At 33.5% G+C, this 19077-nt stretch overlaps 1 pseudogene; it reads left to right on the plus strand.

Moving 5' to 3' along the window:
• Positions 1 to 1189: 1189 nt before the first annotated feature.
• Positions 1190 to 18999, plus strand: LOC109045785 (annotated as a pseudogene).
• Positions 19000 to 19077: the final 78 nt, after the last annotated feature.

Consider the following 19077-nt stretch of genomic DNA (forward strand, 5'->3'; position numbering starts at 1 on the left):
TAAATGGATCAGGAACAGAGTCTGATAAATCTCAGGTGAATTTACAAAACAGACACTCACCGGATGAATCCAGTGCAGATCACGAACAGAGAGTTTAGTTAAATTAAAGTAAAGGTGATTAGAAGAAAACGTACAGACACATTTCTGCAAAACATCCAACACAAACAACTGAAATCACTCAGACAACCGACAGCGGCTCTGCGCATGCGCACCGAGTCTACACGTTCTATGCTCGCTAGCTGCGCCACTCAGACGAGCTCTTACGAACTGCGCATGCGCTCAAAATGTTCTACGCTCATTAGCTGCTCCATTCAAACTATATCAGCGAAATGGTCTAGATTTCGGAAAAATACCGAAATTAGATGTATCTCCTACAGACTTTCAAAATCACTTTAAACCTATGTTTGACAGGAAAGCAGTGGATAAAATTGATTTGCGTTACAGTGATTCAGATAAATGTGGAGACTAATGAGTGAGGGGCTGGCGTCGAACGCAAAACTAATGAGTGAGGAGTTCTCGTGAACATCCACAGGTCCCAAAATGTTATAAAAGTTCATGACTCCACGAGTGGGCGGCGGCTCTTTCATTTCTCGCTAGAAAAAAAAAAATAGTAGGATAGGATCGGTAAACAGCGCGAAACGTGCATCACATATGGGGCGTGCCACAATCGACCAGGTTCACTGAAACAGTAATAATTTATAGAAACTAATCTGTTTTAAATCTTTACTGTGTTTTTGCCATTTCAAATGTATTATTCGAGTGTCATTTATTGCTTCGCGGATTCCCGTGGTACGCGTTTACTTTTCTCAGCGCTGTCGGGTTACTCGCCCTCTGGTTACAGCGTTAATATACGGTCTTTTTTTGTACAGAATGAAATGCGTGTTTTCTTTTTGCATGACATGTAATAATCTTTTGCATCCATATTTTTTAAAAACGATTACACTTTCCAGAGCTATACATGCGTTCTAATCAGACGACACCGATCGTGTGTTTTGAATGGTTTCTATGGAGCATCGTCTGAGAGAGCCGTCTGAGCGCCACCCTGCAGGAACAACCCGCTTGCGTCTCAGTGGTTTTATCCTCAGTGTTTTATTTCTCTCTGTGTGCTGCCTGAGTTCACTGACACATGTAAACACTCTCAGTCCGGTTCAGCTGCTTGGTCTTTTTTGTTCCCATTGTGTCGAACCGATCCGGATCATGCTCCGATCGTGCTGTGTTTACGGGGCAGGGATCCTCTGCGTTCTGCTGTTAATCGCCGGGATCGCGATGGCTTTGGCGCAGGTCTTCCAGAAGCTCATAAACAACACAATAAAGGAGGTCAGTGTGTATGAGTGCGTCTTCATTTTCGTTTTTTCATGTTGTGTTCTTCATATGATGTTGGACTGTCTATGTGTAGTTTGTGTATGCAGCAGAGATCAATAATATATAATATTTTATTATATTATAATATCTTAGTATATCGTATACCTAGTATTAAATCTATTATTATTACTTATTATTCTCCTCACATAATGATTATGAACCCTTAATATACACCGTATTCATTTACATTATGTTTATGGAATTGCAGTTATTTTGAAAAATTTCATTTAAAGATTGGCGAGTTATATATAAGTTTTATCTAAATAACAAATATATATATACAATTTAATGTATGTATTATCATTGTATTATAATTTATTATAAGTAGAATAACATAATATACAATATTATATAAATCAGACATTATTATTATTATTATTATTATTATTTTCAACATTAAATATGCACCATAATCCATTCACCATTGTATTTGCATTCTATTTATGGAATTTTTATGTATTTTCATTTTATACAGTTTAGATTACAGATTAAATTTTAATTATGCTTTTTTATAATCAAACCTATATAGTATATATAGTATATATATATATATATAGATATATAATATATATATATATATATATATATATATATATATATCAATATATATGAGAGTATTACAGTATGCATTATAATATATGTTTTACTGTATTATCATATATAATAATAATATTGCACTACATCAAGGCATTTTAGTAGTAGTATTTTTCTAAATTTTATCATCATAATACCACAATAATAATATTAAGAAATGTTAATTTACTCCATATTCATTCACCATGATATTTACATTCTGTTTGTGGAAAATGTTATGGTATATGATCAAAAATATGGTATTTTTTATTATAACCAGCCTTAATATTATGAAATTTCATTTTATACAGTTTACTGAGTTAGGTTAAAGATTGTTTTAAACAGAAATTAGACACATAATTAAATCTGCTTTAATATACTGTATAATATACTAATATGATGGTATCAACTGATATTATGGTGTTATATTAATATCATATTCATATGCCATATGCTTCTTCAAGGAGAGAAAATTACAACTAATGAAACCATGTCCAGAAAATTTTTTTTTTTATTATTGTTATTGTTTTTTTTATTATTGTTGTTATTGTAATTTGCACAGATTTTTAATAAATGTACACTTTGAGTAGGATATGAAATATAAATATATGATATTATGAAGTTTATGTGTTTTTTTTAATGTGCTTCTCTTCCTAAATTGTTTTAGAAACCACGAGTTTGTAAAAATAACATTAGTAATTTCTACCCACACTTCACTTTTCCTTACAGCAAGTAGTTCTGGAAAATGGAAAACAGAGGCATTTTCGGGTGTGGAGAACCCCACCGCCGCCGGTTACTGCAGTTTTACTTCTTCAATCTGACAATCCTGCAGAGGTTCTGGAAGGAGACAAACCCTTCGTCCAGCAGATCGGCCCGTACACGTACAGGTCAGTGATGCCACTAAAAAACATGCTCGTCATGTTTTCCTCTCGATGTGTGACGGGCGGGGAAGCAATTCACATGACTGTGTTTTCTGAAGCTTTCTCTAGCATAAGTTTCTCTTGATGACACATCAGATGTTCTGTGTTCCTGAAAACCATGGAAACTTTAGGGCTTCTGTATTGGTTTATCTGAAGCCACAAAGAAAACCCTTGAAACCAAGAAATCTGTCTAAGAGACTTAAAATTGCTTTAAACTTTAAGCTTTTAAAAACTTAAAACTGCTTTCTAAATCTCTTTCAAACTTAAAACTGCTTTTACAAACTAATTCAAACTTAAAACTGTTTCAAACTTCAAGCTTTTAAAACTTAAAACTGCTTTTTCAAACGCTTTCAAACTTCAAAAACTGCTTTAACAAATGCTGGCTTCAAACTTAAAAACTGTTTCAAACTTCAACTTTTAAAACTTAAAACTTCTTACACATCATATAAAAACAAAAAACTCCTTCAAAAAACAAATCAAACTCAAAAAACATACAAAAACCACGCTATTAAAACTGCTTCTGACTTAAATATTATGCTTTCAAAAACTGCTTCAAAACTTAAAAACGCTTCAACTTCAAGGTTTAAAACTGCTTCAGACTTAAACTTTAAGCTTTTAAAACTTAAAACTGCTTTCAAACGCTTCCAAACTTAAAACTGCTTTTAAAACTGCTTCAAACTTCAAACTGCTTTTAAAACCGTTTCAGACTTAAAACTGCTTTTAAAACTGTTTCAAACTTAAACCTGATTTTAAAAACTGCTTCAAATTTCAAGCTTTTAAAACAGAAAACTCCCTTTACAACTGCTTTAAACTTCAAACTGTTTTTAAAAACTGCTTTAAACTAAACTGCTTTTAAAAACTTCTTCAGCCTTTAAAATTGCTCTTAAACACTGCTTTAAACTTTAAAACCACTTTTAAAACTGTTTCAAACTTTAAACTGCTTTTAAAAACTGCTGTAAACTTAAAAAAACTCTTCAAAAACTTCAAAGTTTTTAAAACTGCTTCAGACTTAAAACTTCATTAAACTTCAAAGCTTTCGAAAAACTTAACCCTGCTTTTAAAAATGCTTCAAACTTCAAGCTTTTAAACAGAAAACTCTCTTTACAACTGCTTTTAAACTTAAAACTGCTTTTAAAAATGGCTTCAAAACTTTAAAAACGTGCTTTCAAAATGGTTTCAACTTAAACTACTTTTAAAACTTCAACCTTAAAAATGCTTTTTAAATCTGTTTCAAACTTTAAACTGATTTTAAAACTGCTTTAAACTTAAAACTGCTTCAAAAACTGCTTCAAACTTAAAACTGCTTTAAACTTCAAGCTTTTAAAACTGCTTCAGACTTAAAACTGCATTAAACTTCAAGCATTTAAAACTTAAAACTGCTTTTAAAACTGCTTCACACTTAAACCTGCTTTTAAAAACTGCTTCAAACTTAAAGCTTTTAAAACTGAAAACTACCTCTCAAACTTCAAACTGCTTTCGAAATGGTTTCAAACTTAAAACTGCTTTTAGAACTTCTTCAACCTTAAAGTTGCTTTTAAAACTGCTTCAAACTTTAAACTGCTTTTAAAACTGCTGTAAACTTAAAACTCCTTCAAAAACTGCTTCAAACTTTAAACTGCTTTAAAACTTCAAGCTTTTAAAACTGCTTCAGACTTCAAGCTTTTAAAACTGAAAACTCCCTTTACAACGGCTTCAAATTTAAAACTGCTTTCAAAATGGTTTCAAACTTAAAACTGCTTTGAAAACATCTTCAACCTTAAAATTGCTTTTAAATCTGTTTCAAACTTTAAACTGTTTTTAAAACTGCTTCAAACTTTAAATTGCTTTTAAAAACTGCTTTAAACAATAAAACTGCTTCAAACTTAAAACTGCTTCAAAAACTGCTTCAAACTTAAAACTGCTTTAAACTTCAAGCTTTTAAAACAGTTTCAAACTTAAACCTGCTTTTAAAAACTGCTTCAAACTTCAAGCATTTAAAACTGAAAACTCCCTTTTCAAACTTCAAACTGCTTTTCGAAGTGGTTTCAAACTTAAAAACTGGCTTTTAGAAAAATTCTTCAACCTTTAAAGTTGCTTTTAAAATTGCTTCAAACTTAAAACTGCTTTTAAATCTTTAAACTGCTTCAAAAGTCAAGCCTTTTAAACTACATCACACCACATTTTGCTGCAGTGTTGCAGTCTTGCACAAGTTTGACACTTTGTGTTCATTAAAACCACGTAATGCATTATTGCTTCAGATTGTAGTATTTATTTATCCTGAATCACGTGATCTGTTGTTTTAAAATCGCTCAGCTCCATGACAATGCTATTTTCATCAGTCAATAAGAACCACATTTGCGTTTCCTCTTTCAGGGAGTATCGGCCGAAGGAGGAAGTGAAATTTATGGACAATGGAACCAGAGTGGCGGCTGTCAATCCAAAGACGTATGTGTTTGAGCCCAGCATGTCACGGGGATCAGAGGATGACATCGTCCGAACGGTCGACATCCCTGTTGTGGTGAGACTGTGATGTCTGACCTACTAAAACCACTTGGAAATGATATGTTAAATGGGTGAATCTCTTGAAAGCATGTCACATTTCACCCTTAAATCTAAATAAAAAATAAGAAATTATGTGTTGCATAAAGAAATGAAGTCTGAGAAGAGATTATTCAAAGTTTATGTGTTTGTTTTTGACTTCAGTCCGCGATGGAGAAATTCAAAGATACAATCGTGGTCAGTCGCATCATCTCTGACGTGATGAAAGCAAAGGGCATCGGGATGTTCAGGACGTTCAGAGTCGGTGACCTGCTGTGGGGTTATGAAGATCCGCTGCTCAAAGAACTCAAACAGTTTGTGTCGGACGACCACTTTGGACTTTTCTACAAGGTTAGCAGCATCAAACCCCTAACATTAAATACTAAAGCTGAGTCATTTTGCAGTGCTTGTGCTTCAGACATGAATGATTCAAATCATGTGTCTTGCTTGTGAATCATTATTTGAGGTTTGTGGCATCAGTCAGTAACTCACTTTGGCTGAGTATTAGGTTCAGCTTCAGAAAAAAATGATCAGTGATTAAAATGATCAGTAGTGACTGTAAATGCATTTATAATGTTACAAAAGATTTCGATTTCAAATAAATGCTTTTCTTTTGAACTTTCTGTTCATCTGTGAATCGTGAAAAATAAAATGTAGCAGTTTCCACAAAAATATATTTAGTAGCACAACTATTTTAAACATTGATAATAATCAGAAATGTTTCTTGAGCAGCAAATCAGAAATAGAATGATTTCTGAAGATCATGTGACACTGAAGACTGGAGTAATGATGCTGAAAATTCAGCTGTGAATCAGAGAAATAAATTACAGTTTAACAGATATTTACATAGAAAACAGCTGTTTTGAATTGTAAAAATATTTCACATTTTACTGTATTTTTGATTAAATAAATGCAGCATTGGTGAGCAGAAGAGAGACTTTTCAAAAACATTAAAAAAATCTGCATCAGCTATTGAAGTTTCAATGGCAGTTCATATGTTTCAGTTCAAACTGATTAAAATATTTATGCACATCTGTTAATTGTCTTTTCATACATGTGTTTTCAGAAAAATGGCACCGATGACGGTGATTATATTTTCTTCACGGGGAAGCAGAATTATCAGGACTTTGCTCGTATAGACGAGTGGAACGGACCAGAGGTAAAAATCAGCAGAAAACTCACACTCGTGTTTTATCTCCAGAAGATTAATGAATGGATTTACAACCAGCACAACAATCAATCACTCACTCAAGTATGGATCCCGATTAAGGATTAGTTTGTTCTGTTTGTCAGGAGGCAATGAGAACCCTGGTGGAGTAACAGAAGAGTGTAACATGATCAACGGCACCGATGGCGTTCTTTCCATCCGATCATCACAAAAAAACGAGAAACTCTCATAATTCTCTTAAAGAATTCTGATCTGTGCAGGTGAGACTATTTCAATGCACGGTTCTGTGCTGCTAACGGATCTGAATTTCACTTTAAAAAAGGCAAGGATGCATTAAATTGATCAAAAGTGTCAATAAAGACATTTATAATGTTATTTTGAACTTTCTTTTCAATCCTGAAAAATAAAATGAATTACAGTTTCCACAGAAATATTGTGCAGCAAAACTGTGTTCAACATTGATAATAATCAGAAATGTTTCTTGAGCAGCAAATCATCATATTAGAATGATTTCTGAAGATCATGTGACACTGAAGACTGGGAGTAATGATGCTGAAAATACAGCTGTGCATCACAGAAATAAATTACAGTTTAACACATATTCACATAGAAAACAGCTAATTTAAATAGTAAAAATATTTAACTGTTTTTACTGTATTTTTGATCAAATAAATGCAGCATTGGTGAGCAGCAGAGACTTTTTTTTTAAATCTTGCTGAACCTTTTGAAAAATACTGTATGTAATGATAATTTGATGAATATTACTATATGACATATATATATATAATCTTATATTATTAATGTATGGTAATATCAACTTTATTAACTTTTAAAAAAATATTTTATCATATTCACATTCTATTTGCATGCTCCAAACAAGCAAAACTTTTCAGCAGTTCACTGAAGTGATTATCAAACCTAAAAACATGTTACATCACAGTGAAAGAAACCATTCTTCAGCCAGAACCATTTGATTAATGGTTAAATCCCTGAAGTACACAACTCTGCTTTTCAGAATCAGCTACTCAGATGAATCAACAGACAATCAGTCCTAATTAAAGGCATCTCTCAGTGGTATCAGTGTGTGTTTTATGCATGTTTGTGTTGACAGGTCTATATATGCCCAGTACGAGTCTGACGTGAGCGTACGAGGGGTTCCCGGTTTCCGTTTTGTCGCACCCAGCGAGGTGTTCGCTAATATTACGATTAACCCAGATAACGCAGGCTTCTGCGTGCCGTCCGGGAACTGTCTCGGCTCCGGCCTCCTCAACGCTAGTGTCTGCAAAGAAGGTCAGTGAGAGTCTGAATGCTGTTTGTCACCATACAGACGTCGGGACGTCCCGCTAACGTGTGTGTCTCCTCTCAGGTGCCCCCATCATCATGTCCTCCCCTCATTTCTACCAGGCAGACAACAAATTCGTCCAGGATGTGCTCGGGATGAATCCCAACAAGGAGGAGCACGAGACGGTCATTGACGTCAACCCGGTATGTCTGTATAATCACATATAAACCTGCTGGTAAGGTCTTGACCAGAAACACATTTTATTCTCCTCCCTGAAAGCAAAATGCTGCATGAAGCGGCAAAATCACAGCCAGTCAGAATGCATTTGATGGTTATGCTTTTTCATGCAAATGTTTCCAAGTAGAGAATTTCCAACTCACTATTTGGAAAAGTGCAACATAATGGCAATCATGTGACTCTTTATTGTGCAGACATTCTCTCTGTATGACATCATATGAAGATATCGGCACCCAGAATCACCTGTTCATCTAACATTAGCAGTAAATGATCCTCTTAGTTGATAAATATACACCTGCATAACATGCTTTTGTGTCATTGTACGTAATCTTCAAGCATCAGACAACAGAACTCTGTCGTGTTCAGATGTGAGAGATACAAGAACAGCCACAATCTAAAACATGCACAACTACTGTCTCATCGTGAGTCACTCGTTGCGGTTGCAGGTTCAGGTGATAACACAGATTAACGAGGAAGTGGAAGTACATTAGTACATTAGTGATTGACACACTTTCCATCCATCATCACAGCTACACGATTCAAAACAACAGTCCAGTCAAGAAATATCTATTTTGTGAAAGCCATGGTTTCTCAAACTTTTTTGTCGCACCCCTTTTGTATGTATGTAATATATGCTTATGCTTTTTTCACATCAAATTTGATTATATTACAACTACATAAAACATTGTACTTTCTAAAGACTAATCAGAAATGTATGGTTTTGTTGAAAGAGAAAAAAAAATTCTAAAAAATGTTTTTAGTATTCATCACAGATCCATTATAATCTTAAAAGGAAATATTTTTTGGATAACATTTTAGCAATTTGCTTTAGTACAGTGACATCTTATAAGTCAGTTATTTAATTTTAGAAATAATTGTCTTTACGATATTACACTAAATGTTTTGTTTTCAGATTTTTTCATTTTCATGAAAATATATAGATGCCTTTATATTTTAGAAACTTTTAGAATCGTTTGATTTAGCTTAGAGTATTGTGTACATATGAGTATATGGTGTATATGAGTATGACATGTATGGAATGAGTATAGTGTGCATATAATGTGTATAGCATGTCTATAATGTATATAGTGTACGTATAATGTGTATAATGTGTATATAATGAGTATAGTGTGCATATGAGTATAGTGTGCATATGAGTATAGCTTGTATATAATGATTATAGTGTGCATATGAGTATAGCTTGTATATAATGAGTATAGTGTGCATATATGTATAGCGTGTCTATAATGTATATAGTGTACGTATAATGAGTGTAGCGTGTATTTAATGAGTATAGTGTGCATATGAGTATAGCGTGTGTATAATGAGTATAACGTGTATAAAATTAGTATAGTGTGCATATAATGTGTATAGTGTGTCTATAATGTATATAGTGTACGTATAATGAGTATAGTGTGCATATATTGTGTATAGTGTGTCTATAATGTATATAGTGTACGTATGAGTATAGTGTGTATATGAGTATAGTGTGCAGATAATGAGTATAGTGTGCATATAATGTGTATAGAGTGTCTATAATGTATATAGTGTATGCAAGAGTATAGTGTGCATATAATGAGTATAGTTTGTATATAATGAGTATATAGTGTAAATAATGTATATAGTGTGTATTTATCTGCACTGCCATAAGAGGGCATCAGTGCACTACACTCAGCTTCAGGTCTGCTGTACTATTGATGCAGTTTCATTATAAAACTCACGTTTCTGGCTGATTGCAATACTACAGATCCAGAGCGAGTGAATGAATGAATAACAGCATCTGTATTTCATTATTTAGTGACAGAACAAACACACATTTTACGCTTGTGTCTGAGTCACTCTCTGATAAAGCAGGTGATGTCAGGATGATGTTATCTGATTTCCCAGCTAGTCCAGACGCGTCCCACTTCCAGGCAGGTATTTAGTCATTCAACCTGTTGGTGTTTTGGTTATTTTGTGTGTCATGGAAGTTTGTTGAGTTTCTACAAACTTTTGTACAAAAGACTGCAGACATTTGATCAAATCAAACATTTTTGCATTTATTCAAGCACTAGATTCTTCCAGGAGCATGTTAAATGTGTGTGTTTGATAAGTGCTTTTGCTGCAGGATAGGGATCTACACAGATCAGCAGGATAAAGTTTACTGTGGGTGTGTTTTATGGTGTTTGTATATGGTGTTGGAACAGATTCAGGCGCTCGTTCTACACTATAAAAATGCTAGTACGGTATCAGATGGTAATACCACCATGTCCCATGGTACTGAATGTTTACCATATATACTGTTATTGTATTTGATTTCTACGGAAGGATAGAGGTTAGAGTCAAGCTTTTGTTATGTGCATCTGACAGGAATCTCTTGCTTTATGCAATGTTTTCTCATTTTCTCATCCCATCATTTTTGTGTTAGAGCTTTAAATGATGGGTTTTGCAGATGTACTGTAGGCACACACACACACACACACACCCACACACTATCTATTTTGTAAAAGCCAATCTAACACATTCATTCTTAGATACTTTTCACATCAGAATCCAACCTGGAAATATCTATTTTGTAAAAGCCAAACTAACACAGTTTTAAAGTTTGTTTACCTTAAGTTCACTTGAAATAAAAATAGACTCTGTTTACTTTCTTCATGCATGTTCCAGGGGCCTGTACCATGATAGTGGCTGAACAAACTCTGGGTAACAGGATTAGTTTTGACTTGACAGAACCAAACCAGTCCAATCCGGCTTTGTTGGTGCCATGAAGCTGATCATCAACTTTCTCTGTCAACTCAGGCTTGATCCTGAGTTAATGGAGCATGTGCACATGAAATAGTGACATCAGTAATGAACAGCCAATCACATGCCTTGAAACTGTGATTCACTTCTTGTGAGAGAGTCAGTGCGATTCACTACCAAAGATTAAAAGATTGAACAATATGAAGAATTTACACACATTTACAAGATGAAACGATCTATCCATGAAAAGGGAAACTTAAAGAAATAATCTTGCCATATAAATGCAACATATATTTATATTGCAAATTATCTACAGTATATGTTTATATTAATTTAAAATAAAAGCTTAATAATTACTATTAAACTAAGCTAGCTTGTGTAATTGATTATGGGTATAATAATTATATAAATCATATAAAATAATAATAAAAAAAATCATCTCTAAAAATCTTACAATTTTATCTTTAAAAATGTTTTACTATGTAGCGTCCTTTAGTAAGAAAAACAATTCTGCATATAGTCCAAAACATTTGAAAACCCCTAATTTAACTTTATAAGCATTATAGTATGTCTATAATGAGTATAGTGTGCATATATTGTGTATATAATGAGTATATTTTACATATAGTGTGTATTGTACATTATATGTGTGTTCATATAATGAGTATAGTGTTCATATAGTGTGTATATAATGAGTGTAGTGTGTGTATATGAGTATATTGTAGATATAGTGTGTATATAATGAGTATAGTGTGCATATAGTGTGTATATAATGAGTATAGTGTGTTTATATGAGTATATTGTACATATAGTGTGTATATAATGAGTATATATTTTGCAAAAATAATGAATATAATGAGTATATATTATGTTAAAATGAACATATAGTATCAAAAATAATGAATATAATGGAGTATAGTTTGCATATAATGAGTATAGTGTGTGTATATGAGTATAGTGTGCATATAGTTTGCATATAATGAGTACAGTGTGCATATAGTGTGCATATGAGTGTAGTGTGTGTGTGTATATAATGATTACAGTGTGCATATGAGTATAGTGTGTTTATATGAGTACAGTGTGCATATAGTGTGCATAAGAGTATAGTGTGTGTATATGAGTATATTGTGCATATAGTGTGTATATAATGAGTATAGTTTGCATGAGTATAGTGTGTGTATATAATGAGTATAGTGTGTGTGTGTGTGTGTGTGTGTGTGTGTATGAGTATAGTGTGCATATAATATGCATATGAGTATAGTGTGTATATGAGTATAGTGTGCATATAGTGTGTATATAATGAGTATAGTGTGCATATAATGTGCATATGAGTATAGTGTGTGTATGTAATGAGTATAGTGTGTATAATGAGTATAGTGTGCATGTAATGAGTATAGTGTGTGTATATGAGCATAGTGTGCATGTAATGAGTATAGTGTGTGTATAAAATGAGTATAGTGTGTCTGTATATGATTATAGTGTGCATATAGTGTGTATCTAATGAGTATAGTGTGCATATAATGTGCATATGAGTATAGTGTGTATATAATGAAAATAGTGTGTGTATATGAGTAAAGTGTGCATATAGTGTGTATATAATGAGTATAGTGTGCATGTAATGAGTATAGTGTGTGTATGTGAGTATAGTGTGCATGTAATGAGTATAGTGTGTGTATGTGAGTATAGTGTGTGTATAAAATGAGTGTAGTATGTGTGTGTATGAGAATTGTGTGTATATTTATCATCTCACAAAGCCCCAGGGGTTCGTGACACCCAGTATTGGATAATGTTAACCAGCAGTCAGTAGCTTATTTTGCATTAATGTTGATTTTGTGTTTGTGTTCTCAGCTCACTGGACTGTTGCTTCGCGGAGCGAAGCGTCTTCAGGTGAACGTCTACCTGCATCAGATCCCAGCGTTCAGGTGAGGACAAGTCTCTCAGGTGACCCGACTTAATTTAGCATGGACTGCTAACATTTTCTTCAGAAAACAGGAAGATCTAGAAATAAAGTGGCCACACACACCCCTTTTAAAGTTGCAGGTTTTTGAGACGTAAAAATGAATCCAAGACAAGTCATGGCAGATCTTTTTCCACCTTTAATGTGATATTGAAATCAACAAAATTCAAGTAAAAAAAAAAAATTGTAGAAAAATAAGAAATTTCTATTTGTTTGTTACATGAATTTTGTTGGTTTTAATATCAGCTGTGGCCTAATAGTTAGAGAGTTAGACTTGTAACCAGAAGGTCGCAGGTTCGAGTCTCGGTGCTGGCAGGAGTTGTAGGTGGGAGTGAATGAACAGTCATCCTCAATACCCATGGCTGAAGTACCCTTGAGCAAGGCACTGAACCCCCAGTTGCTCCCCGGGTGCTGGATATAGCTGCCCACTGCGCCGGGGGTGTGTTCACTTCTCACTGCTGTGTGTAGTGCACTTGGATGGGTTAAATGCAGATCACAAATTCAAAGTATGGGTTATCATACTTGGCAAATTTTCACGACCTACAATAAATTTCATCCATATGTACACTGTTTGAGGAAAAATTCACCACATACCTGAAACTCCAGAACTATTTCTGATTGAGTCAGGTGTGTTTGGAGACCCGCTGTAGGCTAATATGAGCTCATTACGTAAGTCTCTCCTGAACCATGACCTGAAGTAGGTCAGTCCAGCTGTAATGATTGACAGCTGCGTGTTGGAGGTATTTTAAGATGTGAAGCGAGCGGATCAGTTTCCGAGTCTGTTTGGGGGTCAGGTGGTCCAATGACGTGACCGAAGACCCAACGCTGCCAAACGTTCCACTTCAGCTGACAGCTTGTTGACTTGGTTATGAAATGCAATCTATCTGAGAAGACAGATAAATCCTCCTCATGAGCGTGTGAACGGAAAACATCTCTCCCGGTCTGTAATTATCAGTGTGACACACGGGTGTGAGCTGACGTCCCACAGTCCCATTCATCTGATAGTGTGTGTGTGAGAGGCTTCTTCTTGAAGAGATGTGTGTGTTTGCACAATGCTGATGTGTCTATGGATCACTGATAAACCGTTACAGATTTATTTGTGTATTTGTTGTTTTCACTTTAATTTTTGTTAGTTTTAGTCATTTTGTTGTTGTGTTTTTGTCATTTTTATTTTTATTTTTTTAATATATAATTTTAGTTTATTTAGTTTAGCAGTAGTTATTTTAGTAATTCAAGTTAAACTAAACAAAAACAAGAAAAGCTGCCATAGCAACTAGCTGAAATAAAATTAAAATAAATAAATGTTTCATTTTATTTATTTTATATTATAAATATTATGCTTACCTTTGTTCATGGATGTAAATCATAGTTGTAGTTAATATTTTGTATTAGATTTTATTTTTATATTTTGTTTATTTGATTCACTGTAATTTTAGTTATAGTTAAGTTTTATTAATTAATTAATTTATTTAATATATCTATATAGTTTTTATTTGTATTGTTATTCAAATATTTTACCTTTAAACAAAAAGTAAGAAATGTTACAACTAGCAGAAATAAATAAAAAAATATCTCTTTAAGGCTTTTTTTTTAGATTTTATTTCAAACTTTTTTTTTTTACAGTTTTAGTTAAGTATAATAACCCTGGTCTTAAACATCATCAAATACTATAAGAATCATATTTTCTTTTTTGCTCTGCAGTCAGACTGGCAAGATCCAGACGCTGGTGTTTCCAGTGATGTACCTTAATGAGGTAAAGTTAAAATCATCATCAGTATCTTTCTACAAGGCTTTTATAACATGTCAGGGTTGTCTGCGTGTCAGAACATGTGTTACTCTCATGTGCAAATAGCTGAACTCAAGGTCATGGGTTCGATTCCCAGGAAATGAACTGAAAAACTTTACTTTCACTTACATAAAGCCATATACTGTATACTATATAGCAGTGGTGGACGAAGTACACAAATCAAGTACTCGAGTAAAAGTACAGATACATATAATAAATTATCACTCCAGTAAAAGTAAAAGTACTCCTTTTTCAATTTTACTCGAGTGAAAGTACAAAAGTACTCAGTTTTTTTATATACTTAAGTAAAAAAAAGTATTGATAGATAGATTTATTTTGCAATTTTATATAGGCTACTTAATTTAATTTTATATTAGCACATATTTTTTATAATCCTATACTGCACAAAACGCCTGGGATTTTCCCAAAATAACCACTATATGGAGTCAAGATATATTTTTGTTGTTGATATGGACTACGGAGAGTGATGTTCACTGTGAAGCTTACACTGTGATGTACCAGAGCTGACCATCTGATCTTCACCAAGAAGAAAAAAGTGTTTTAAAGTTTGTTGTTTTGCAGAACATCACAGTTATATATGACATGAGAATAAGGCCTTTAGTTAGGAAGATCATTTTAATGAAAATATAATTACATTTTCATAATGATTTTTTTCTTCTCAAACCTTGTCTGTGGTGTAAAAACACCCCTGGAGGGCATCACTTCCCACTTAACATCACAGCCTTTCTTTTCCCCCAATTGTAATCTATCTAAAAATATTTAGACTTTATATCTAAAAATTACCTCAACTTATCACCAGCAAGCTTGTTAGCTAGACAGTTAGCATAAGCTAACAATATTTAATTTCCAGTATGGTTATGAAGAAACATTCATAGCCGATCTGTCTACTCGGCTAGTTAATCCAAACAATATAAAAAATTATACTGTGATAAACAATATAAAAACAGACGTCACATAGGGCTAAATGTGCAGCATTTTAATAAAACTGTTAACGTTACGGCAGCGGGGACTTTGAACGTGCATGAGTTATTTTATTTAATCTGTGTTATTTTAATGTTTCCTTTTTTGACCTAAAACATGACACGGATGTGATGTGTCTGCATTCAAGTGTTTCAGTGGGCTTAAATAGATCACCCTTTACAGCAGATTTAGTTCACAAACAAGTGAACAGTTATGACCTAAATATGGTTTTCAGTTACATTAGTAACTTACTTTTAGCAGCATCAGTTGCGCGAGCGCTCATAAGATCTCCCGGTTGTGAGTTCAGTTCACTAGAGACTCGCACTAAACGGTTCATTTATATCAGTGAGTTGTCGACTCGAGAACAGCTGCAATCAAATCATTCTAATTCCTGAATGAATCGTTTGGTGTGTTTTGCGAACCGATTTAAAAGATTCATTGAAAAGAATCAGTTTGTTCTTGAGTCAAACACTGCTTCTGTGTGTGTCGGAGCACGGACTATATTATAAGGAGTTAACCATATGTTTTATGAAATGTAGTGGAAGTAAAAAAAGTACCATCTTATGCTTTGGAATGTAGTGAAGTAAAAGTAAAAAGTCACTCAAAATAAAACCTACTCCTCCAGTAAAGTACAGATACTTGAAAAATGTACTTAAGTACAGTAACGAAGTAAAGCTACTCTGTTACTGACCAACACTGGTGTATAGCAAACCTCAGCTATAATATCCATTTATATATCATCACAACATTAAACTATAATCATCCTGCTCTAATCTGCTAAACGCAACTATAAGGCATGAAGATGTTAGGATATTATAAACATGAACATCATGATTTCCCGGAAAGCTTTACTTTAAAGCTTTTAAAGATTATTGCTGCGCCAGTCCAGACGGATCAAGCAATTCTGTCTCAACTCTTTCAGCTCTGTTGAGATGCAGAATTAGGTAAGGAGTGTAACAGATAAAGTGTGCAAACATGATGCAAATAACATTAACCTTTGAATGAGACCGCAGAGAGAGATGTGGTTGCATCAGTTCGGCACAGATTTAAAAAAAATAAAATAAATAAATAAAAAAAAGAGATGAACCAGTCTCAGCATTAGATGATTTTTTTTTTCTGTATAAAAGTGCATTAAATGAAAACGATCATAGTTTTGTCGAATGCTATCTTAACTCTAAAGTGTTCTTTTGAGTTCACATTATCAGACAGGACATCCCGCAGAACTTTTTTTTTTTCATTTCTGGCTCTTTCTATCTTCTTAACGCTGCTGTCCTGTTTTCTAGAGTGTTGTTATTGACGAGGAATCTGCCAAGAAGCTGTACTCAGTGGTTACCGAAGCAAACGTGATCATCAACATCCCCTTCATAGTGATCAGTGTAGGCATCTTACTGGGTGTCATCTTCATCGTGTTCATGTGCCGACAGCAGACGCCAGCGGTGAGGCTCACTTTGGCCCTGGTGTGCTGAAAATTTAATATGAATGGGAATATACAGTACAGGTCAAAAGCCTCATATTTTAAAATCCTGTGGAACAGGAAGTCATGGCTGGACAATTTCATGCTCCTAGTCACCCTGGTGTGCTGAAAATTTAATATGAATGGGAATATACAGTACAGGTCAAAAGTTTGGAAACATTACTATTTTTAATATTTTTGAAAGAAGTTTCTTCTGCTCATCAAGCCTGCATTTATTTGATCAAAAATACAGAAAAAACAGTAAAATTGTGATATATTATTACAATTTAAAATAATTGTTTTTAAATTTATTATACTTTAAATTATCATTTATTTCTGTGATGCAAAGCTGAATTTTTAGGATCATTATCACATGATCCTTAGAAATCATTCTAATATGATGATCATTATCAAAGTTGGAAACAGTTCTGCTGCTTAATATTTTTTCAGAACATGTGATACATTTTTAGGATACTTGATGAATAAAAAGTAAAAAAAAAAAAAAAAAAGATATGTTTTTAAAATATAAATATTTTGTAATAACAATATACACTACTGGTCAGTAATATGGGGTCAGTAATTTTTTTTCTTTCTTTTTTTAAATAAAAATCAATACTTTTATTCAGCAAGGATGTGTTAAATTGATAAAAAGTGATAGTAAAGAAAATATATTATTAGAATATATATTATTAGATTTTTTTTTTATTTTGAATAAATGCAGTTCTTTTTAACCTTTTATTCATCAAATATATTAGACAGCAGAACTGTTTCCAACACTCATAATAAATCAGAATATTAGAATGATTTCTAAATGATCATGTGTAGACTGGATGTTACATGTGACACTGAAGGCTGGAGTAATGATGCTGAAAATTCAGCTTTGCATCACAGGAATAAATATTTTTTTTTAAGTCTATTCAAATAGAAAACTATTATTTTAAGTTGTAATAATATTTCACAATATTACTGTTTTTTCTGGGCTTTGATCAAATAAATGCAGGCTTGATGAGCAGAAGAGACTTCTTTCAAAAACATTAAAAATAGTAATGTTTCCAAACTTTTGACCTGTACTGTACTTCAGAGATATTTTACTCTTAAGAATTTCTAGGGGTGCCAGTAATTGTGGCCAACATGCATTGGAGAAAAACATTTATTTCATAATGAGAGTTTCCCCCCACTTTTCATTGTTTGACTTCAATGAAAGGTTGGAATTTAGTGAATTTTTTTAATTTAGAGTCAAAAAGATAAACAATGCAGATTTATTTTAACAGCCGCCTTTGCTTATATTTACCAATATCAGTGGAGGGCACTGTATAGGGCAAAAAACAGAAGTATAAAAAGCTATAATTCATTGATGTGAAATGCACAGATTTGAGTCACATTTGATTCTAATAGAGTTTGCAGTGAATTTAATAGAGTTTGCATTGACAAGTTAACTGTGTGATCGTCTAATAAGCATCGAAATAAACAGCACACATAAATATTGCATAAAAATGTCAACCTTTTTTCTATTGCAGTGCATTCTCTGATTGCATTTCTCCATTAAAGCTACATGCAATGCTGATTGTTACTTCATTTTCTGTTTATTAATGTCTTTTTCTGTCTTTTTTTTTTGTTTCAGAGCTCCGAGCAGCAGCCCCTGATTTCATCCTAAACTCCCCGGACGTCGTGCGTTTAGACATTGAGCTTGATTTCGTTTTCACAAGTCCTGATTAGGTTCATCGGCGTAAGCGGCAGACGACTCAAAGTGCAAAGTTCGTCTCAGGTCACCTGTTCCTTCAGATCTGGCAGATGTGTTTTTAATGCATTTAATGCAATACTTTAGACGACTGATCATCACAGAACCAAACAGTGCAGGCGTGTCCAAATTAGCCAATCAGCTTTAATGTCCAAAAACTGAATTACATCAGAAAACACTAATAGAGTGACGGCAGACATGATGCAACACGTTACACATCACCGCTCGAGATATTGATTTCACCCGTACACATCACAACTATATTAATACACTTATGCAACCGCAGTGAGCTCATCTGACAGCGGTGCTAATTCATGCTGATTTCAGTAATAGTGTAAGTTTTGGTACACTTCACATGAGTCTGACAGTCAATAATGTG

The sequence above is a fragment of the Cyprinus carpio genome, chromosome A21 (genome assembly GCF_018340385.1).
Source record: "Cyprinus carpio isolate SPL01 chromosome A21, ASM1834038v1, whole genome shotgun sequence".
NCBI classification, from domain to species: Eukaryota; Metazoa; Chordata; class Actinopteri; order Cypriniformes; family Cyprinidae; genus Cyprinus; species Cyprinus carpio.